Genomic DNA, 23326 nt, shown 5'->3' with positions numbered 1-23326 from the left:
ACTTTGAGCCAAGAGAGATTGACATGCATATTATTAATATTACCTCTCTATGTACATCCAAGGGCCAGCCGTGCTGCCCTGTTCTGAACCAATTGTAATTTTCCTAAGTCCTTTTTTGTGGCACCTGACCACACGACTGAACAGTAGTCCAGGTGCGACAAAAACTAGAGCCTGTAGGACCTGCCTTGTTGACAGTGCTGTCAAGAAGGTAGAGCAACGCCTTATCATAGACATACTTCTCCCCATCTTAGCTACTGTTGTAACAACATGTTCTGACCATGACAGTTTAAAATCCAGGGTAACTCCAAGCAGTTTAGTCACCTCAACTTACTCAATTTTCACATTATTTATTACACGATTTAGCTGAGGTTTAGGGTTTAGTGAATGATTTGTCCCAAATACAATGCTTTAAGTTTTAGAAATATTTAGGACTAACTTATTCCTTGCCACGCACTCTGAAACTAACTGCAACTCTTTGAGGCCGGCCGGGCGCAGTGCACGCTGACCAGGTCGCCAGGTGTACGGTGTTTCCTTCCTTCCTCTGTGTTGTGTTTCGGAGGACGCATGGCTCTCGACCTTCGCCTCTCCCTATGTTGCAACGAGGAGACAAGAGTGTAACTTCTACCAATTGGACACCACGAAATTGGGGAGAAAAAAGGGGTAAAGAAAAATACATTTAAAAAAGAAAAGACAAAAGAACACCCTCTGTGTCCTTTTAGACAGGTAACTCTTTATCCACAAAATAGCAGGGGGTGTAAAGCCATTGTAACCGATGTGAAATGGCTAGCTAGTTAGCGAGGTGCGCGCTAATAGCGTTTCAATTGGTGACGTCACTCGCTCTGAGACCTTGAAGTAGTTGTTCCCCTTGCTCTGCAAGGGCCGCGGCTTTTGTGGAGCGATGGGTGACGATGCTTCGTGGGAGGCAGTCGTTGATGTGTGCAGAGGGTCCCTGGTTGTCATTGTTGATAGACAACAATCATTTTTTGCACCTCTTCCACACTCACATTACGGAATTCCAAATGACAATGCTTGTCTTTCATCATTTGGTCAGATATACTTGGATGTGTAGTGTCAACGTCTGCCATCAGATGAAGTGGTTTGAGCCTAATTTTGGTGGCCAAGGAAGCTGGCTGGCACAACTGGCCCCCAGCTGGGAAGCACTTTGGAATTCGGAAGTGAGGTCACACCTGATTGAATATTGATACATTGCGTATCAGTCAATATTTAAAGTAATTAGACTTGGCAGTATTACCCCAATATCAGCCGTTTGCTGCCTACCCTACGTCTGTAATTAAAGGTATTGCTGTTCCTCTGAAGACCACTGATAAGACAAAGCCAAACCCCGGACAAATCCTCTTTCATTCGCCTCTCTCTTCAGATAGATTACACGATAGCAATCCGAAAGGCAAGGGGAATGTCCTGTGGCAATTACTACAAAAAAACTGTGGAAACACACAGAGGAGCTGGAAATCACTTCCATTACCGCACCTGTTCTTCTTTGGGGGTCCGGCAGCGAGGCCGGCACTGACCAGAGCCCAATAGGCTGCTTATCTACAGGAATCTAGAGCGATCCAGAGGAATCCAGCCTGATTTGACTGTGGGGCAATTATGGAAATGACTCTGTGTTGCAATGACCCGAGCAGAGACCCTGCCTGACAGATTTGACCTGAAGAATTACCCCCCTTCTTTCCTTCAATGCATTCTGAAGCTGTCCTCGCAGCATTCTTTTGTGTTACCCCACTGAACATTTTTGGAACCAAGTTTAGCCTTGGCTTACAGTGCGGTACAGTACACAGTAATAGATAGTGGACTGGCTGGCTGAGACTGGGGGGGCTGTTTGACGTGTTGTAGAAGAAGAAGCACCACAGCAGGTCTGAGAACAGCAGAATGACATCCAGACGCATTGTTGAAGAACGTGAAAACATGTGGGATGCAGCTGTGGGACGCCGGGGCTACGTGTAGAGAGGCAGTAGAGAGAGAATCACAGGGTAGGGAGGGGAAGACAGACCACAGCTATAAGTTAACAATGTGTCCCGGAGTGGCAAGAGGCTTGGATCTACACATACAAACAGCCATGTTCAACTATCTTGTTATTTTCTTGTCGTGATGCCTCCCACCCTAATTCCTTTGACATCTTAGTATATCTATCTGAAGGCCTGTCGCCCTACCATTTTATTTGGGCATTTTTATTGTTCAGAAATGTGGTGGGAACTCTCTTTGTTCGCAGGACTTTATCCTGCTAACTGTTCCAAATGTCCGAACTGAATTTGGTAAGAGGGCTTTTATGTACTCTGCGCCATCGGCTTGGAACGCCTTACAAAATTCTTTTAAACAGGAAGAACTTGTCCTGATTGGTGTTTTTGGAGACTGATTCCCTGACCTGTCAATGTTTTTAATTAGCTGTTTTATGATTTTGTTATACTCTTGTGAATTGTATGTTTTTTTACGAGGTTACCTATAGTTTTTCATGTTGTCTGTCTGTAATTGTTTTATGACTTGGTGCAGCCTATCTTGGCCAGGACGCTCTTGAAAAATAGATTTCTAATCTCAATGAGCCCTTCCTGGTTAAATATATGTTAAATTAAATCAAATTTAAAAAAAATTAAGCTGTTTTAACTTAAATTTGTTAGGTGAAACCATAAGCGTGAACGACTTGGGAATACCATAGTCAACAAAACCCCAGTCTAATGCAGTTCGTATTGCTTGTGTTTTTATGTTTACATGAAATGGGAAAGATTCATTTGATTTAAGTTCAACATTCATTCATAAACAAAATATTGACCCATGAGAAAGCAGTGTCAGTTGGGAAATTCTCGTCCGCTTTGTCTCATTCCGCATGTGATCCGCAGATGGACGGAGGTAGGAATAGAACATTCCATCAGGTTACGGATATGGTCCTCCTCCTCCTCCTCCTCCTCCTCCTCCTCCTCCTCCTCCTCCTCCTCCCACTCCTCTCCTCTTCCTCTTCATCTTCCTCCTCCTCTTCCTCCTCCCCTTCCTCCTCCTCCTCTCCCTCCCTCCTCTCCTCTTCATCTTCCTCCTCTTCCTCCTCCTCCTCTCCCTCCTCCTCCTCCTCTTCCTCCCCCCTCTTCCTCCTCCTCCTCCTCTTCCTCCGCATCACGGGTATATAGCATTGTTTTCGTTTCTGTGTCGTGGACAGTAGGGCACACAGTTGCAAAACATTTCTTTAAAGTCTGTGTATCCACAATCTCCCCGTTTCAAAATGTTTCAAAACGTTTCAAACCCGAAGTGAACCCTCTTCCAGGCACCGCTAGCCTCACACCTCACTCACTCCCCATCCCTCTGTGAACAGTAGGCTACCTAATCTGGACACGTTCAGGTAAAAGCCTACCTCCTCTTCAAACTGCCCCTCCCCCACACTCCCCTACTGAACACAGCCTGCTGTAGGTCACCCTAATGAGAAACATGACCTGATGACAGACAGGACTCTGCTTTCACTCACTCCCGATCCCTCTTCCAGGCACCGCTAGCCTCACACCTCACAGCTCGTTACTACTCCTAAAGCCTCTCTGGTGGCTAACTCTTAGCTGTGGGTCCCATCCAGCCCAAGCTGGGTTCATCTCAGGGGCTGCAGTGTGTGTGTGTGTGTGTGTGTGTGTGTGTGTGTGTGTGTGTGTGTGTGTGTGTGTGTGTGTGTGTGTGTGTGTGTGTGTGTGTGTGTGTGTGTGTGTGTGTGTGTGTGTGTGTGTGTGTGTGTGTGTGTGTGTGTGTGTGTGTGTGTGTGTGTGTGTGTGTGGGGCTGCCAGTTAGGGGGCTTGTAGTCATCATCATAGACTGAATCCCAGTGTGAACTGTAAGCACAATGAGAAACAGATGCAGCAACACATGCTATGACTAGAACAATCCTTCTCCTCTCTCTGTGTGGCTGTACATATGAGTGTCAGCTGTATTCGTCTTGTGATGAAACTCGTTGCTCTCTGTTCGTCGTTATCATAAGCATATGTAGTTGGAGAGTGCCACACATTTTTGGTGCTTTTCTGTGCTTTTCTTGTTTTAGAAGTGGATGGTGCCAGTGAGTGAACTCAGGTGGTTTGCTGTGTTCTTTGTGTTTTGAAGTTAAGTCTAATGAAGTGTGAATTAAGTGTTAAGTGAGTTTGAAGTAAAAAGTGACAGTTGACTTTTAAAATGTCAGACTGACTGGCTATTCTATCATTCCATCTCAGTCGTAGTATGGCTGGTAATGAGAAAGCCTCATTTGGAACGCTTTCATTCATCTCCTCTCTCCCTTACCTACTGGGGATGGGGATACAGAAGCATACAGAAGCACGGTGTGACTCTCACACCTGCTCTAATGGCCCAGGGTTTGGCTGCGCTAAGCTTTCTGGACGCACCGAGCGTGGAAGGTGTTCACAATGCCATTAATATTCCTGACAACAGATTAATGAGGCTTTCACCGTCTGTTTATGAACGCTTTAGCTGGAGGGGGAGAAGAAAGAAAACTCTGATCCCGTAGAACATTTACAGCAGTGTGTGTGTGTTAGTGTGTGTGTGTGTGTGTGTGTGTGTGTGTGTGTGTGTGTGTGTGCAGTGCACGATTTCCACTTGAATGGATCTAAACACATGAGGACGTTTTAAGTGGAGTGACTTACGCGGCGGCGGGACTCATCCACTGTGGGTCAGTGGCGGCAGCCTGGGCCGCCTGCCCGGAATCAACAGCCTCTAAATCACTGTGCTTCAACCATCACACCCGGGACCACACTGCCTTCCCACCAGCTCCCCCCTGCCCTGTCCTTCCCACCCTGCTCTCTCTGTCCTGTACATCCCCAGCAGAATGTCCTTAGCCCTGATGAGTCTGGGGATGCTTAAGCTAAAGTATACACAGGGCCCTGAGTAACTGAAGCCACCCAGGGGCTCCGCATGCAGCCCGCTGGTTGGTGGCACGAGACACCACCAGGTTGTTGCGCAAGTCGAGAAGATCAAGTAGTTCTGAGACTGTTTACATGACACTCGATGCCTCGAGCCCCCCCCCACCTCCCCCCTATCCGCCACCATGTCAGGGACATATTGTAGCAGAGAGGCCTCAGAGAAGGAAATTAACCGTAGCAGCATTGGATTGCAGTGTTCCTTACAGGAAAACAAACCTACTGTTAAAGGGGTTGATCAGTGATTTTGTCCAACAGGGACGTTCACAAACAATGACCCCATAGGCTGTTGTCTGACTTGACCCGTGGTGGGCCAAACCAACCACGCCGGGCGGTACTCCTCCATCACAAATAGAATACTTTCTCTCTTGTCTAATGATTTGATATGCATGACACTCCTTAAAGAGAACGTCTCAATGCTACCCCGCCTTTCTCATTGTCTCAACGATACATTTCTCATCTATAATTGTTTTTTTTACCCCTTTTTCACAGTATACAATTTGTAGTTACGGTCTTGTCTCTTCGCTGAAACTCCCGTACGGACTCGGGAGAGGCGAAGGTTGAGAGCCGTACGTCTTCCCAAACACAACCCATACAAGCTGCACTGCTTCTTGACACAATGCCCACTTAACCCGGAAACCAAAGTGTCAGAGGAAACACCGTAGACCTGGCGACCGTGTCAGTGCGCGATAGGACAAGAACATCCCTGCCGGCCAAGCCCTCCCCTAACCCGGACGACGCTGGGCCAATTGTGCACCGCCCCCATGGGTCTCTCGGTCGCAGCCACGACTCGAACCCAGAATCTCTAGTGGCACAGCTAGCGCTGCGATGCAGTGCCTTAGACCACTGTGCCACTTGGGAGGCCCTACATTTCTCTTCTAATTATGATCCCGACAGTTCTAGAGAAACTGAGTAACCACAGGTAGATTTCATAGTGTTACTTGAAAGAAATACACGTCCCTCGCATAATGCCTTGTATCTTTTTGTCTCTCTTGTTCAAACTCCCCATCCTAGGAAGTGCCACATCCCTACAGGCTAGCGAAGGGTTCATGCAACAGATGGATGTCTTTTCTCGGTCCAATTAATTGTAAATGTTTCCAGTAGGGGTTAACAACAGCCACAAAGTAGAACCATGTATGCCCCATCCCTCCCTCCTGCTCCCCCTCCCTCCTTCACATATGTGTGCAAATTGCAGATTCATTACAGTTTAGCATCAGTGCACTGCAAATTAATGGGAGGGGAAGAGTGGTAAGTGTGGTGTGGTGTGGGCAGCAGGCTAGCAGCAGCGTTGATGGTGGTCCTTGACTGCGTGTCAATGCTCCCTCTCTCCTCTCCTCTCCAGTACCCCACGCGCCGCTCTACTCGGCCCATTTGTTCCTGCTTGGCCTCTGAAGCTCTCTATCAGGTAGAGGGTTCAGTCTAATGAGTGCTCCTCTCTCTATCAGGTAGAGGGTTCAGTCTAATGAGTGTTCCTCTCTCTATCAGGTAGAGGGTTCAGTCTAATGAGTGTTCCTCTCTCCATCAGGTAGAGGGTTCAGTCTAATGAGTGGTCCTCTCTCTATCAGGTAGAGGGTTCAGTCTAATGAGTGCTCCTCTCTCTATCAGGTAGAGGGTTCAGTCTATCAAAGGTTCCTCTCTCCATCAGGTAGAGGGTTCAGTCTATCGAGGGTTCCTCTCTCCATCAGGTAGAGGGTTCAGTCTATCGAGGGTTAATCTCTCCATCAGGTAGAGTGTTCAGTCTATTGAGTGTCCCTCTCTCTATCAGGTAGAGGGTTCAGTCTATCGAAGGTTCCTCTCTCCATCAGGTAGAGGGTTCAGTCTAATGAGTGTTCCTCTCTCTATCAGGTAGAGGGTTCAGTCTATCGAAGGTTCCTCTCTCCATCAGGTAGAGTGTTCAGTCTAATAAGTGTTCCTCTCTCCATCAGGTAGAGGGTTCAGTCTAATGAGTGTTCCTCTCTCCATCAGTTAGAGGGTTTAGTCTAATGAGTGTGCCTCTCTCTATTAGGTAGAGTGTTCAGTCTAATGAGTGTTCCTCTCTCCATCAGGTAGAGTGTTCAGTCTAATGAGTGTTCCTCTCTCCATCAGGTAGAGTGTTCAGTCTAATGAGTGTTCCTCTCTCCATCAGGTAGAGGGTTCAGTCTAATGAATGTTCCTCTCTCCATCAGTTAGAGGGTTCAGTCTAATGAGTGTTCCTCTCTCCATCAGGTAGAGGGTTCAGTCTAATGAGTGTTCCTCTCTCCATCAGTTAGAGGGTTCAGTCTAATGAGTGTTCCTCTCTCTATCAGGTAGAGGGTTCAGTCTATCGAAGGTTCCTCTCTCCATCAGGTAGAGGGTTCAGTCTATCGAAGGTTCCTCGCTCCATCAGGTAGAGGGTCCAGTCTAATGAGTGTTCCTCTCTCCACCAGGTAGAGGGTTCAGTCTAATGAGTGTTCCTCTCTCTATCAGGAAGAGGGTTCAGTCTAATGAGTGTTCCTCTCTCTATCAGGTAGAGGGTTCAGTCTAATGAGTGTTCCTCTCTCTATCAGGTAGAGGGTTCAGTCTAATGAGTGTTCCTCTCTCTATCAGGTAGAGGGTTCAGTCTAATGAGTGTTCCTCTCTCTATCAGTTAGAGGGTTCAGTCTAATGAGTGTTCCTCTCTCTATCAGGTAGAGTGTTCAGTCTAATGAGTGTTCCTCTCTATCAAGTAGAGGGTTCAGTCTAATGAGTGTGCCTCTCTCTATCAGGTAGAGGGTTCAGTCTAATGAGTGTTCCTCTCTCCATCAGGTAGAGGGTTCAGTCTATCGAGTGTTCCTCTCTCTATCAGGTAGAGTGTTCAGTCTAATGAGTGTTCCTCTCTCCATCAGGTAGAGGGTTCAGTCTAATGAGTGTTCCTCGCTCTATCAGGTAGAGTGTTCAGTCTAATGAGTGTTCCTCTCTCTATCAGGTAGAGTGTTCAGTCTAATGAGTGTTCCTCTCTATCAAGTAGAGGGTTCAGTCTAATGAGTGTGCCTCTCTCTATCAGGTAGAGGGTTCAGTCTAATGAGTGTTCCTCTCTCTATCAGGTAGAGGGTTCAGTCTAATGAGTGTTCCTCTATCTATCAGTTAGAGGGTTCAGTCTAATGAGTGTTCCTCTCTCTATTAGGTAGAGTGTTCAGTCTAATGAGTGTTCCTCTCTATCAAGTAGAGGGTTCAGTCTAATGAGTGTGCCTCTCTCCATCAGGTAGAGGGTTCAGTCTAATGAGTGTTCCTCTATCTATCAGTTAGAGTGTTCAGTCTAATGAGTGTTCCTCTCTATCAAGTAGAGGGTTCAGTCTAATGAGTGTTCCTCTCTCCATCAGGTAGAGGGTTCAGTCTAATGAGTGTTCCTCTCTCTATCAGGTAGAGTGTTCAGTCTAATGAGTGTTCCTCTCTATCAAGTAGAGGGTTCAGTCTAATGAGTGTGCCTCTCTCTATCAGGTAGAGGGTTCAGTCAAATGAGTGTTCCTCTCTCCATCAGATAGAGGGTTCAGTCTATCGAGTGTTCCTCTCTCTATCAGGTAGAGTGTTCAGTCTAATGAGTGTTCCTCTCTCCATCAGGTAGAGGGTTCAGTCTATCGAAGGTTCCTCTCTCCATCAGGTAGAGGGTTCAGTCTAATGAGTGTTCCTCTCTCTATCAGGTAGAGGGATCACTCTAATGAGTGTTCCTCTCTCCACCAGGTAGAGGGTTCAGTCTAATGAGTGTTCCTCTCTATCAGGTAGAGTGTTCAGTCTAATGAGTGTGCCTCTCTCTATCAGGTAGAGTGTTCAGTCTAATGTGTGTCCCTCTCTATCAGGTAGAGGGTTCAGTCTAATGAGTGTTCCTCTCTCTATCAGGTAGAGGGTTCAGTCTAATGAGTGTTCCTCTCTCCATCAGGTAGAGTGTTCAGTCTAATGAGTGTGCCTCTCTCTATCAGGTAGAGGGTTCAGTCTAATGAGTGTTCCTCTCTCTATCAAGTAGAGGGTTCAGTCCAATGAGTGTTCCTCTCTCTATCAGGTAGAGGGTTCAGTCTATCGAGGGTTCCTCTCTCCATCAGGTAGAGGGTTCAGTCTAATGAGTGTTCCTCTCTCCACCAGGTAGAGGGTTCAGTCTAATGAGTGTTCCTCTCCATCAGGTAGAGTGTTCAGTCTAATGAGTGTTCCTCTCTATCAGGTAGAGTGTTCAGTCTAATGAGTGTTCCTCTCTCCATAAGGTAGAGGGTTCAGTCTATCGAGTGTTCCTCTCTCCATCAGGTAGAGGGTTCAGTCTATCGAGTGTTCCTCTCTCTATCAGGTAGAGTGTTCAGTCTATTGAGTGTTCCTCTCTCTATCAGGTAGAGGGTTCAGTCTAATGAGTGTTCCTCTCTCTATCAGGTAGAGTGTTCAGTCTAATGAGGGTTCCTCTCTCTATCAGGTAGAGTGTTCAGTCTATTGAGGGTTCCTCTCTCTATCAGGTAGAGTGTTCAGTCTATTGAGTGTTCCTCTCTCTATCTGGTAGAGGGTTCAGTCTATCGAAGGGTCCTCTCTCCATCAGGTAGAGGGTTCAGTCTAATGAGTGTTCCTCTCTCCATCAGGTAGAGGGTTCAGTCTAATGAGTGTTCCTCTCTCTATCAGGTAGAGGGTTCAGTCTATCGAAGGTTCCTCTCTCCATCAGGTAGAGGGTTCAGTCTAATGAGTGTCCCTCTCTCCATGAGGTAGAGGGTTCAGTCTAATGAGTGTTCCTCTCTCTATCTGGTAGAGGGATCACTCTAATGAGTGTTCCTCTCTCCACCAGGTAGAGGGTTCAGTCTAATGAGTGTGCCTCTCTCTATCAGGTAGAGGGTTCAGTCTAATGAGTGTTCCTCTCTCCATCAGGTAGAGGGTTCAGTCTATCGAGTGTGCCTCTCTCTATCAGGTAGAGTGTTCAGTCTAATGAGTGTTCCTCTCTCTATCAGGTAGAGTGTTCAGTCTAATGAGTGTTCCTCTCTCTATCAGGTAGAGGGTTCAGTCTAATGAGTGTTCCTCTCTCCATCAGGTAGAGGGTTCAGTCTAATGAGTGGTCCTCTCTCCATTAGGTATTGGTTTTGTCTTGATGGGTTTTGTAACTTTTTAACTGGTCCTTAACAAAGCATTTGCTTTGGACTGAACACTCCTTGGTAGATATTCAAAGAGAAAGCCCTGAAAGTGAACGGCATACATTCGTTAATGGTTTTAATGTTCCTGGACCGGTTTGTTGCTGTTCCTGGAAAGGAGAAAAGTCAAACAGTTCAGGTCTTCTGAAATGGCATTGTTAGCAAATACTTGTGTAAATACTTGTTCATATACACGGTGGGTGAGATTTCTGTTGACACAGGTTAAAATCTAAGCAATGTCAGTACCTTCTCTAAGCAATTTGTTCCTTTCCTTATTAACTACGCTGTCTGGTTTATGCTCTGAATTCTTGTTGGGGCGGCAAATGTGGCTGCGTCAATTCTCTGTTAATACTCTATAAACACGGACTTATCATTAGAGGCAACTAGTCTGAAGTGTTGCTTTATCTCCACTTATATTCAACTTTTATAGTTCAAACAAAAAGGTTGATATGAGCCTCGGAGAGATAAATAAATGGGAGCTCTTATTTAGATTAAGGGAAGTGGACACGGTTTTTATTCACCATTATGGAAATTGTTACTCTCAAGGTGGTCCTCTCCGTACAAGGGGAGATCGGTTTGATAGTACAGTGGAAGTTGAACCTGAACCTTTCCCCAGACGTCTGTGATGTGGTGGTTTTCCCAGGAGCTCGGGGTTCCATTGTGAAACCTTGGTTTGCATGGACTCTCTGTGCGGGGTTGTTTTACAACGGAAAAGGGAATGAAGCAGCCGCTCCGGAGGAAGAGAAGAAGACAGTTCGGTGGTTTGAAACGTTTCCTTTTTCATCCCCGTTACCCCAAGGTCACGGCTTGGGATCCCAACTGAGCTTTATTGTTTTTGGGAATCGTTTTCAAGGTCTCATTTCAGAGTAATATTTCAGAGTAGTCTGGCTCTCTCTTGTTCTTTTATATCAAAAACCAAATTGAAAACCTCCCCTTTTGTCTGGGATCTGATTACCAGCAGTGAGTCATAATCATAATGCAGCCATCCAGCTTCTCATGTCAGGATGTTTTTGTTCCAAATCCCTTTCGGTTAGTCCCAGGTAGGTCTGCTAGGAAACATGCCCGGTTGTTACAGTATACATTTTCATATTGCCTACCTAAATGTAATTCAAACTGCAGTCTAGTATTTTGTGTTTTGGCGGCTACTGCAACCCATGGAAAGTATTTGGCTGGCTTTAGCTTTGATGCAACAGATAGAAAAGAGTCTGAACATATGGTTTAATACAAGTGTGTGTGTGTGTGTGTGCATGTGCGCATGTATGTGCGCGTGTGTGTGTGTGTGCGTGGTGTGTGTGTGTGTGTGTGGGCGTGTGCCACAACTGCTTGTGGTTCATCTTGCTGGTTCATTCAAAACACAGTGACATCTGAAGTGTCTTTGTAATTTATGTTTATTCATTTACTTCCCAGACTCTTTGCTCCGGCCAGATGCTACGCCACACCCACGGACGCTGGTTTATTCTCCCAGTGAGTCTGTATCTGAGTACATCCCCTACCCTTTACTGAATGCGAACATATTCGGGGCCGTGTGATTGGTCCAGAAACCACATGGGTTGGGCCAGAGCCAGAACACACGTGGGTTTAGCGGCAGTTTGAAAATTCATCATTGGCTTTGATACTCTGATTGGTTAGAGATGATCCAATCACTGATTTCTTTATTTTGTACAACACCTCTCGTGCCCCTGGTCATCACAAACAACTTCAATGATGGTAGTCTCAGACTAAAGTATGTAGCGAATGACAGAGCAGAAGAATTCACTGTGAGTCATCAGGCTAGCTCTTCCTCACCTGTTCTTTTAACTTTTCATATGTCATCTAACTACTGCTTAATGGCTACAATGTCACGCACATCTGTGTGTTAGTCAGGTCCGTCCGTCTCTCCTCTGGCCGTAAGGTTCTCATTAACCGCTGGGTGATGGCTGTGTCAGGGCCGTGGCCTCTGTGTCGGCCCTACTGACTGAAGGGTTGAGTCAGGGTGATTGAGCAGTCGAGTCGCAGGCCTCAGGCCTCTCTCAGCAGGGTCCCATCTCCTCCAGAGTAGTGGGGTCACCGCCCTGTCTGCCACCGCACGTCTCCCCCTCATTCCTCAAGCCCTCGTCACACACAGACAGAGAGATGGATGGACGGACAGACTGTTCCACAGAGCAGCAGACACACAGACCCCCCTCGTCCCGTCCCGTCTCACACACACACACACACACACACACACACACACACACACACACACACACACACACACACACACACACACACACACACACACACACACACACACACACACACACACACACACACACACACACACACACACACATCACCATCAACCCCTCACTACTCCCATGGCCATTCATAGTCAGGCAACAAATTAATTAGGGCCAGAGACAATTACCATAAACAGAGGCTGCATGTTTTTCTGCTTTGTGTGGGAAATGTTATTTTGTAAATATTTTTAGGGAACAGAGTATAAACCAGGACAGTGCACAACCCAAGTTTATCTTCAGCTAATTGCAAAGATACAGTGTGGTGGGGTATTCGGTTGTGGTCCCTACTGTGCTGCATTCCAGATGCTGATATCACTAGACCAGAGGACCACCAAAGACTTTAAGTATACTTTATTGACTTAAGCTGTATAAAGACTCTGATAAAGAGCTTCCTTCCACTGGTCATCCATCTTGTGTCTTTGACAGAGTGTCTTGGGCTCGGCAGTGTCAGCAGGACACTGTCTTCTTGTTGTGGAGTTAGAAGACGAGACTCTGTCTGTTCAGGGCTGTATCTACAGAGGGTGGTTAGCTGCAAGCCAAGCACAAAGACAGACACAGCAGCTCTTTTAAGTGAAATCTCAATGGTTACTTAGTGTGTTGGAATTATTTCCTTAAATTCCTCGTACACCATGAGAAACAAATGCGATGCTCTGCAATTGAATGGCGTTGAATGAAAATGCATGAAAAGCTGTGGCGACATCTTGTGTGACATGGATGTTTATAAAACTCTGTGGTAATCTCAAAACGGTTGAAGTTCTTGTTCCACGACTGGCAGAGGAGGGAGCGCCACTGCCAATAGGGAAGTGTGTTTCATTTAGTGTCACGCAGCTCCACAGCCGCTGCCAAAACCATTCCGCTGTACAAAGCTGTGCTATAGACTAGGCACCCTATTTCCTAGATAGTGCACTACTTTTGCTAGGGCTCTGTTCAAAACTAGTGCACTGTATAGTACACTAGGAATCAATAATCCCTCTGAAACACGTCTTTGATTTTTCAATGTTCTTATGGTTTTCTAAGCCAAGACACAGGGCCATGTGGTATGGTTTTTGGCTTTATATTCCTGTGGTGCATGAGGTCTGCATCCCAAATGGCACCCTATTCCCTTCATAGTGCACTACCCATAGGGCTCTGGTCAAAAGTAGTGCACTATGTAGGGAGTAGGGTGCCATTTGGGACGGGGACGTGGACTTGGCCCACCGTGGAGCAGAGTGCTCTCTCTGCTGTTCTCTCTGTCTATGAATTTTGATATCCAAGTGAAAGCTGACCTGGTCGTCTTGAACAATGCGTGTGAGATGCGCCGGCACCAGCCGCCAACAGCTAGAACGAGAACGATTGATCATAAATCATTTGCGCACCATAGCGCAACACTCAGATGCATTTCAAGGATTTTTCCCCATTCATTCTTTACTATCTTTCTCAACCTGCAGTTTCCATGCTGTTTTGAGGGGGAGACGGAAGGAGACTGCCAAATAACACTACTTAAAGATTCCAAATATTTGTATGTTGAGTTGGACAGTGTGCTGTTGCAGTTGAATCCCACCAATAGCATCCAAACACTTGAGCTCTGTGTGCAGGTTTAACCCTTAAATCTGCTCTAGTTGAAGTGTCTGGATATACTGTTTAATTCGCTCTGCAGTCCTTGTCTACATACTGTATAGCTATGCATGATGGCCTTACATTGAAAAACTGACAACTTCAAATCAAAATCAAATCAAGCTTTATTTATACAGCACATTTCAGACATGGAATTGTCACGTTCCTGACCTATTTATGTTAGTTTTTGTGTGTTAGTTGGTCAGGACGTGAGGTTGGGTGGGCATTCTATGTTATCTGTTTCTATGTTGGTTTTGGTTTGCCTGGTATGGCTCTTGATTAGAGGCAGGTGGTTTGCGTTTGCCTCTAATTAAGAGTCATATTTAGGTAGGGCATTCTCACTGTTTGTTTGTGGGTGATTGTCTTCCGTGTCAGTATGTTTGTTCGTACCACACTGGACTGTAGCGTTTGTTTGTTTCGTTTCGTTTCGATGTGGTCTGTTTCCTGTACGTAAGTTTATGTTTAGTTATGTAAGTTTATGTTCAGGTTGCGTCAACGTCGTTTTTGTTATTTTGTAAGCTTGTTAAAGTGTTTTGTTTCGTTTCGTGTTTTGCCATCATCGTTATTAAATAAAAGATGGCTTATTTCGGCTTATGGCTTATGCGTTTTGGTCTGAGGATCCTTCTCTCCTCACCTCGTCCGAGGATGAGGAGAGCGTCAGCCGTAACAGAATCACCCACCACGCTAAGACCAAGCGGCCAGGGAAAAATAAACGGAGTAAGGGACAGAAGAAGGAGCAATGGACATGGGAGGATTTATTGGATGGAAAAGGTGTCTACACATGGGAGGAGATCCTAGCTGGTAGAGATCGCCTCCCATGGGAACAGCTGGAGGCACTGAGGAGAGCGGAGGCTACCGGAGAGAGGAACCGGAGCTATGAGGGAACGCGTCTGGCACGGAAGCCAAAAAAGCCCGTAAGTAATTCCCAAAAATTTCTTGGGGGGGGGCTAGGAGGTAGTGGGCCAAGGGCAGGTAGGAGACCTGCGCCCACTTCCCAGGCTTACCGTGGAGAGCGGGAGTACGGGCAGGCGCCGTGTTACGCAGTAGAGCGCACGGTGTCTCCTGTACGAGTGCATAGCCCAGTGCGGGTTATTCCACCTCCCCGCACTGGTAGGGCTAGATTGAGTATTGAGCCAGGTGTCATGAGGCCGGCTCAACGCGTCTGGTCTCCAGTGCGTCTCCTCGGGCCGGCATACATGGCACCTGCCTTACGCATGGTTTCCCCGGTTCGCCTAATTAGCCCGGTGCGGGTTATTCCACCTCCCCGCACTGGTCGGGCAACCGGGAGTATTCAACCAGGTAAGGTTGGGCAAGCTCAATGCTCAAGAGTGCCAGTACGCCTCCACGGTCCGGTATTTCCGGCACCACCTCCCCGCCCCAGCCTAGTACCTACAGTGTCTACACTACGCACTAGGCTACCAGTGCGTATCCTGAGCCCTGTTCCTCCTCCACGCACTCTCCCTGTAGTGCGTGTATCTAGCCCGGTGCCTCCAGTTCCGGGCCCACGCACTAAGCTACCAGTGCGTCTCCAGAGCCCTGTACAAACTGTATCTTCTCCCCCTACTAATCCTGATGTGCTTGTCCTCAGCCCGGCGTCACCAGTGCCGGTACCACGCATCAGGGATAGAGTAGGCTTTGAGAATACAGTGTGCCCTGTCCCTGCTCCCCGCACTAGTAGGAAGGTGCTTGTCATTAGCACGGTGCCTCCAGTTCCGGCACCACGCACCAGGTCTACAGTGTACCGTATCCGGCCAGAGCCATCCGTCTCCCCAGCGCCATCTGAGCCATCCGTCTCCCCAGCGCCATCTGAGCCATCCGTCTCCCCAGCGCCATCTGAGCCATCCGTCTCCCCAGCGCCATCTGAGCCATCCGTCTCCCCAGCGCCATCTGAGCCATCCGTCTCCCCAGCGCCATCTGAGCCATCCGTCTGCCAGGAGCCTGCAAAGCCGCCCGTCTGCCATGAGCCTGCAAAGCCGCCCGTCTGCCATGAGCCTACAGAGCCGTCAGCCAGACAGGAGCCGCTAGAGCCGTCAGCCAGACAGGAGCCGCTAGAGCCGTCAGCCAGACAGGATCCGCCAGAGCCGCCAACCAGACAGGATCTGCCAGAGCCGCCAACCAGACAGGATCTGCCAGAGCCGCCAACCAGACAGGATCTGCCAGAGCCGCCAACCAGACAGGATCTGCCAGAGCCGCCAACCAGACAGGATCTGCCAGAGCCGCCAACCAGACAGGATCTGCCAGAGCCGCAAACCAGACAGGATCTGCCAGAGCCGCCAGCGAGCCATGAGCAGCCAGAGCCGTCAGAGCGCCATGAGCAGCCAGAGCCGTCAGAGCGCCATGAGCAGCCAGAGCCGTCAGAGCGCCATGAGCAGCCAGAGCCGTCAGAGCGCCATGAGCAGCCAGAGCCGTCAGAGCGCCATGAGCGTCGAGAGCCGTCAGAGCGCCATGAGCGTCGAGAGCCGTCAGCCTGCCATGAGCGTCGAGAGCCGTCAGCCTGCCATGAGCGTCGAGAGCCGTCAGCCTGCCATGAGCGTCGAGAGCCGTCAGCCTGCCATGAGCGTCGAGAGTCGTCAGTCAGCCATGAGCTGCCCTTCAGCCTGAAAAGGCTAGATACCCAGAACTGCCCATCAGTCCAGAGCTGTCTCTCTGTCCGGAGCTGCCTTTCAGTCCGGAGTTGCCCCTCTATCCTGATCTCCCTCTCTATCTTTATCTACCTCTATATTCTTATCTATCCCTCTGTCTTGGTTTATCTCTCTGTCCCGGTGTTGTCATTATTAGATATGTTATTAAGAGGATTTTGTGGGGGAAGAAAGAGGGTGGACATTCTTGGAGGGAGGAGGCTAGGATGGATTATGGTGGGGTGGGAACCGCGCCCGGAGCCTGAGCCACCACCGTGGTTAGATGCCCACCCAGACCCTCCCCTAGACTTTGTGCTGGTGCGTCCGGAGTTCGCACCTTGTGGGGGGGGTACTGTCACGTTCCTGACCTATTTATGTTAGTTTTTGTGTGTTAGTTGGTCAGGACGTGAGGTTGGGTGGGCATTCTATGTTATCTGTTTCTATGTTGGTTTTGGTTTGCCTGGTATGGCTCTTGATTAGAGGCAGGTGGTTTGCGTTTGCCTCTAATTAAGAGTCATATTTAGGTAGGGCATTCTCACTGTTTGTTTGTGGGTGATTGTCTTCCGTGTCAGTATGTTTGTTCGTACCACACTGGACTGTAGCGTTTGTTTGTTTCGTTTCGTTTCGATGTCGTCTGTTTCCTGTACGTAAGTTTATGTTTAGTTATGTAAGTTTATGTTCAGGTTGCGTCAACGTCGTTTTTGTTATTTTGTAAGCTTGTTAAAGTTTTTTGTTTCGTTTCGTGTTTTGCCATCATCGTTATTAAATAAAAGATGGCTTATTTCCCAAAGCCTGCGTTTTGGTCTGAGGATCCTTCTCTCCTCACCTCGTCCGAGGATGAGGAGAGCGTCAGCCGTAACAGGAATGCAACGCAATGTGCTTCACAGGAAAACAAACTAATAAAAACAATGAAAATAAAAACCAAAATATTTACTACACAACAAACATAAAAGGATAAAAAACTAAAGAATAACAATAAAGACTGAACGACTAAAAAGCACCCTAAGGACAAGCAAAGCAAAAAAGGAGTGTTTGTTTCTAAATCATCTTAAGAGCTGGTCATTTAATCCACGAGACAAGGTGACTTAGTCACTGAGATGTATCTGGATTTATCAGGAGCAGGTAAATGGTCTCTGTGGTCCTCTTCTCCAGCTGCCTCTACAGGCTCTGTGAGCCATGTCGTGTGGAGAGGTGAAGTCTTCCATGTCTGAGTGCTGTATTCAACACTGGGACTGTCGGGTCGCGTGCCAAATGGCACCCTATTCCCTAAATAGTGCACTACCTCTGACCAGAGCTTTTGACTATGGACCTTGGTCAGAAGTAGTGTACTAAATAGGAAATAGGGGGCCATTTGGGATGCACCCTCTGGCTGTGTCTGGGGGTCACTGATGAGGAGACACTGTGAACCGAATCACACACTGTCTGCTTTGCGCTCTCTGTCTGACTGGTTGTGTCTGTTCATTCTGTCTGCATATGAACCGCAGGAAAAGGCTGTTTTCATAAGTTCAAACACTGCAATAGTCTTATGTTCAGGCCATAGACTTATATGGTACAGGCAATGGTTGGTTTACTCATGCAGGCACAGCATACGTAGACACATTGTAGGATATTGTGTTTGGAATACCTTTTCTGCTGTTTGATGTATTCAAACAGCGGTAGGTAGCGGTATCTTACCCTCTATCTACAGCGCTGGTGGTACGCAATCTCAAACGGACAAAATATTTCTCTCTCGTGACTTGAAAACAAAATACTAAATGAACATATTATCTATGGTACTATGATGCATTAATACACAGAGGATGTCCTGATAATTGTTAAGAAGCATTGTTTGGACTGGTGGTGTGTCACAGCATTGGAAGACTGGCTAAATATTTACTGGTGGTGTTGGGGCTTCACTGGGCCTGTGTGTCTGGTCCTGGGGGTGAAGTCATCACCGATGGCTGATGTCATTGGAGGACACACACACACATACACACACACGCATGTACACACACACACACACACACACACACACACACACACACACACACACACACACACACACACACACACACACACACACACACACACACACACACACATTGGCGCTGGCTTGCTTGCACTGACCCTTTTACCATTTAGGGGCCTTGGACTGATATGAGTGTTATTGACCCAGGGGCCATGTGTGGCATGTTTGGGATCTGCAGAATATATCCCTTAACGTATACAACACAGCCAAACAATACTATCCATCAGTCAGGTCCTGGGGTAAACAAGGGAGCAGGCGGCCCATGGTGGGGGAGCCAAGGGTCACTGGAGCTGTTTGATTGTCTAATTGGTGGGCGGCTAGTCTAGTGTGTGTGTGTGTGTGTGTGTGTGTGTGTGTGTGTGTGTGTGTGTGTGTGTGTGTGTGTGTGTGTGTGTGTGTGTGTGTGTGTGTGTGTGTGTGTGCATCACTGCTCCAACACACACTATGCCTGCATGGCAGAGATAGAGAGAGATGAAGCCCTAATGAATACGTGTTTGTTCTCCAAGGCCACACACACTTATGTTTATTTGAACATGGATAGTGTTCCTGAACCTGTTCTATCCTCCGTCCTCCGTGTGTTTTCCACCTACCAACACGTGCATCCACCCAGCGCAGTGATGGGGCTGAGCTGAACAGCATCAGGTGGCAACGCTATCCAATTCCAAAAGATAAAATGGTCGCATTTGTTTTTTATATCAGCTAACACAAATGCTAAACAAACTTTATCTAGGAGTGCGAAGAACCCTCCCAGTAATGAGGACGCGGCGTACGTTTTATTTGTTGTGTCATCGTCATGGCTGACAAGAGCAGTTGTCTATCTGGTGCCGTTGGCGGTGGGCCGGGGAGGACCGTCCGCGCGGTCAGTTTGGTGTCAACGACGCGGGGACGTGGGTCAAAGCTAGAGGCAGCAATAGGAGTGGTAGTAGTAATGGTCGCTGCACAGTGGCTCCAGGCTCTGAGACCACCGGGGAGGAAGCCTTCACCTCTCTCCCAAGTCATCAATCACACACACACACGTCCCTGCTCCTCTCCACGTAGACAACTGCAGCCTTTTCCCCAAGCAAGGCTTCTTCACGCAGACCCAGAATGCACTCAGCGCAGGCCTGGGCCCTGTCCCATAGAGTTAGAGGTAGAGTTCGGGGAACAACGGACATTGCAGTAAATATGTTGATTGATGGCCATAGGTTGCGCTGTGTGAAATGTTTGGTTATTGCAACACTGACAAGTGCTTATTGTGCCACTGCATTGAGTGTAGAACATCACAGGGAATCTGGAGCTGAAGTCTGATCTGGTTGTTGTGTTTCTACGCCTGGCTTTCAGTCTTAGGCTATACGTCCCAAAGGGCACCCTATGGGCCCTGGTCGGAAGTAGTGCACTATGTAGGGAATAGGGTGCCATTTTGGACACAGACTCAGTTTATACTATTTTCTACATTGTAGAATAATAGTGAATAGATCAAAACTATGAAATAACATATGGAATCATATAGTTACTAAAAAACACAAAATATATTTTGTGTTAAACAAATATATTTTAGATTTCAGATTCTTCAAAGTAGCCACCCTTTGCCTTGATGACAGCTCTTGGCATTCCCTCAACCAGCTTCACCTGGAATGCTATTCCAACAGTTCCCACATATGCTGAGCACTTGTTGGCTCTTTTCCTTCACTCTGCGGTTCAACTCATCCCAAACCATCTCAACTGGGTTGAGGTCGGTGATAGTGGAGGCCAGGTCATCTGATGAAGAACTCCATCACTCTTCTTCTTGGTCAAATATCCCTTACACTGCCTAGAGGTGTGTTGGGTCATTGACTTGTTGAAAAACAAATGATGGTCCCACGAAGTGCAAACCAGATGGGATGGCGTATTGCAGCAGAATGCTGTAGTAGCCATTTTGGTTAAGTGTGCCTTGAATTCTAAATATATCACTGACAGTGTCACCAGCAAAGCACCCACACACCATCACACCTCCTCCTCCATGCTTCACAGTGGAACCACACATGCGGATATCATCCATTCAACTGCTCTGCGTCTCACAGAGACACAACGGTTGGAACCAAAAACCTCAAATTTGGACTCATCAGACGAAAGGACAGATTTCCACCGGTCTAATGTCCATTGCTTTTTTCTTGGCCAAAGCAAGTCTCACCATGAAGGCCTGATTCATGCAGTCTCCTCTAAACAGATGAGGTTGAGATGTGTCAGTTATTTGAACTCTGTGAAGCATTTATTTGGGCTGGAACTTCTGAAGCTGGTAACTCTAATGAACTTATCCTCTGCAGCAGAGGTAACTCTGCTGACTCAATAACACAGAAATAAAGTTTGATTTGATTTGATTTGATTTGGGTCTTCCTTTCCTGTGGCGGTCCTCATGAGAGCTAGTTTCATCATAGCGCTTGATGGTTTTTGCGAGTGTACTTGAGGAAACTTTCAAAGTTCTTGAATTTTTCCGGATTGACTGACCTTCATGTCTTAAAGTAATGATGGACTGTCGTTTGTCTTTGCTTATTTGAGCTGTTCTTGCCATAATATGGACCTGATCTTTTACTAAATAGAGCTATCTTCTATATACCATCTCTACCTTGTCACAACACAACTGATTGGCTTAAATGCATTAAGAAGTAAAGAAGTAAATTCCACAAATAAACTTTTAACAAGGCACACCTGTTAATTGAAATGCATTCCAGGTGACTACCTCATGAAGCTGGTTGAGAGAATGCCAAGAGTGTGCAAAGTTGTCATCAAGGCAAAGAGTTGAAGAATCTCAAATATAAAAATATATTTTCATTTGTTTAACATTTTTCTAGAAAATAGTAAAAATAAAGAAAAACCCTTGAATGAGTAGGTGTGTCCAAACTTTTGACTGGTGCTGTATATAAAAATTGGAATTATCTACACAGCTATAAAAAATATCTGCTTCTATTTGCTTTGGCTTAGACAGATTGAATCTCATCACACACACACGCACACGCACACTCACACTCACACTCTCTCTCTCTCACACACACACACACACACACACACACACACACACACACACACACACACACACACACACACACACACACACACACACACACACACACACACACACACACACACACATACACACACACACACATACACACACACACACACACGCACACGCACACTCTGATAGAACTCCCTTGTTCACAGCAGGTCTTGCTTTTGTCCTGCTGTTGTGGTGCAATAGCAGCAGCATTCTCTCATGGTACTACGAGTGCTGCTTCCCCCTGAGTCGTTCAGTTGTCTGTGACACTCTGCTGCAGTTCAAGGCCTTATTGCCCACCCAAAGAGGTTATAGGGATTCTGCACTGCCCTCTCTCTCCCTAAGTGGGTGGTCCTCTGGGGCAAGGCTGAGGCACAGGTGGGGCATTGTAGGGGTGCTCACAAAAATACCCCCTCCGCCCCAACAACCCCCCCCCCCCCTTTCCTTACGGAACGGTGGACTACATTTTCCAGAACTTTCCATCAGACCGTTAAGACACTAAACACTGAAGGTGGAACGTTGACATAAACAAACCAGGGAGATAGCTAGCCCCGCTGTGAAAAGCTAAACACACATATAACCTTGACGACATCCCATAAGACCATTGTCTGCCACCTCAACAAAGAAGGGCTCCTGTTCAGTTCTGTCATCGAAAGGGCTTTGGAGTGCTCCCTAGCATGGTGTTTTTTAAATGATTAGTTTTAATGAGATAATCCAAAAAGGACCCCTGTGCAACAACCGAGTGAACAAAATATTGTTACATCTAATGTTTGGGGAAAAAGGAGCCCCCCGCATCCAATTTTTTTCCCCCAAGCGCCGTTTTTTTGTAAATAATTACAGTTCTGCTGAATGTGTTGTATAAAGTTTACACGGTAGGTTCACTGCACCCTATCTGTTGTTTGGAACTCTGGGAACCACCAGTAAGATGTTGACATACGACGGCTCTGCTGTAGTGAACAAGGCATGGATTACTTGGGAGCATAATAAACAGCAGCATAAAGAGAGATCTGTCCACCAGGAGCCAATAGAGGAGTGACCCCTGTCTGTCTGTCTGTCTGTCTGTCTGTCTGTCTGTCTGTCTGTCTGTCTGTTACACCTCTGTCTGTCTGTCTGTCTGTCTGTCTGTCTGTCTGTCTGTCTGTTACACCTCTGTCTGTCTGTCTGTCTGTCTGTCTGTCTGTCTGTCTGTCTGTCTGTCTGTCTGTTACACCTCTGTCTGTCTGTCTGTCTGTCTGTCTGTCTGCCTGCCTGTCTGCCTGCCTGTCTGTCTGTCTGTCTGTCTGTCTGTCTGTTACACCTCTGTCTGTCTGTCTGAGTTCTGTCTGTCTGTCTGTCTGTCTGTCTGTCTGTCTGTCTGTCTGTCTATCTGTCTGTCTGTCTGTCTGTCTGTTACACCTCTGTCTGTCTGTCTGAGTTCTGTCTGTCTGTCTGTCTGTCTGTCTGTCTGTCTGTCTGTCTGTCTGTCTGTCTGTCTGTCTGTCTGTCTGTCTGTTAGACCTCTGTTTGTCTATCTGTCTGTGTCTGAACTATGCAGGGATGGACGAGCTGCGGTTACACACGCTCCCTGGTGTTGCGCAATCAGGTGATGTGTTGGCTCCTGGATTGGAGGCTGCCAGCCACCTGTTCACATAATGTAACAGAAGGATGGATTGTTAGAGATACAGGCTGGAGAGTTAAATCTGTAGGAAGAGGTAGGGAGAGGACCTGTGTAGTAGTAGTAGTAGTAGTAGTAGTAGTAGTAGTAGTAGTAGTAGTAGTAGTAGTAGTAGTGGTAGTCATGCTTAAATAGAATTCTGTTCATCGTTCCAAGTCATATTTCAGGGTGATTATATTCAAATACAGTAGTATCACAATTAAGAGTCTTGTTGAATT

This window comes from Salvelinus fontinalis, unplaced genomic scaffold (assembly GCF_029448725.1).
Source record: "Salvelinus fontinalis isolate EN_2023a unplaced genomic scaffold, ASM2944872v1 scaffold_1243, whole genome shotgun sequence".
Classification (NCBI taxonomy): domain Eukaryota; kingdom Metazoa; phylum Chordata; class Actinopteri; order Salmoniformes; family Salmonidae; genus Salvelinus; species Salvelinus fontinalis.
The sequence above is the reverse complement of the archived record's forward strand: the minus strand, read 5'-3'. Positions refer to the sequence as shown.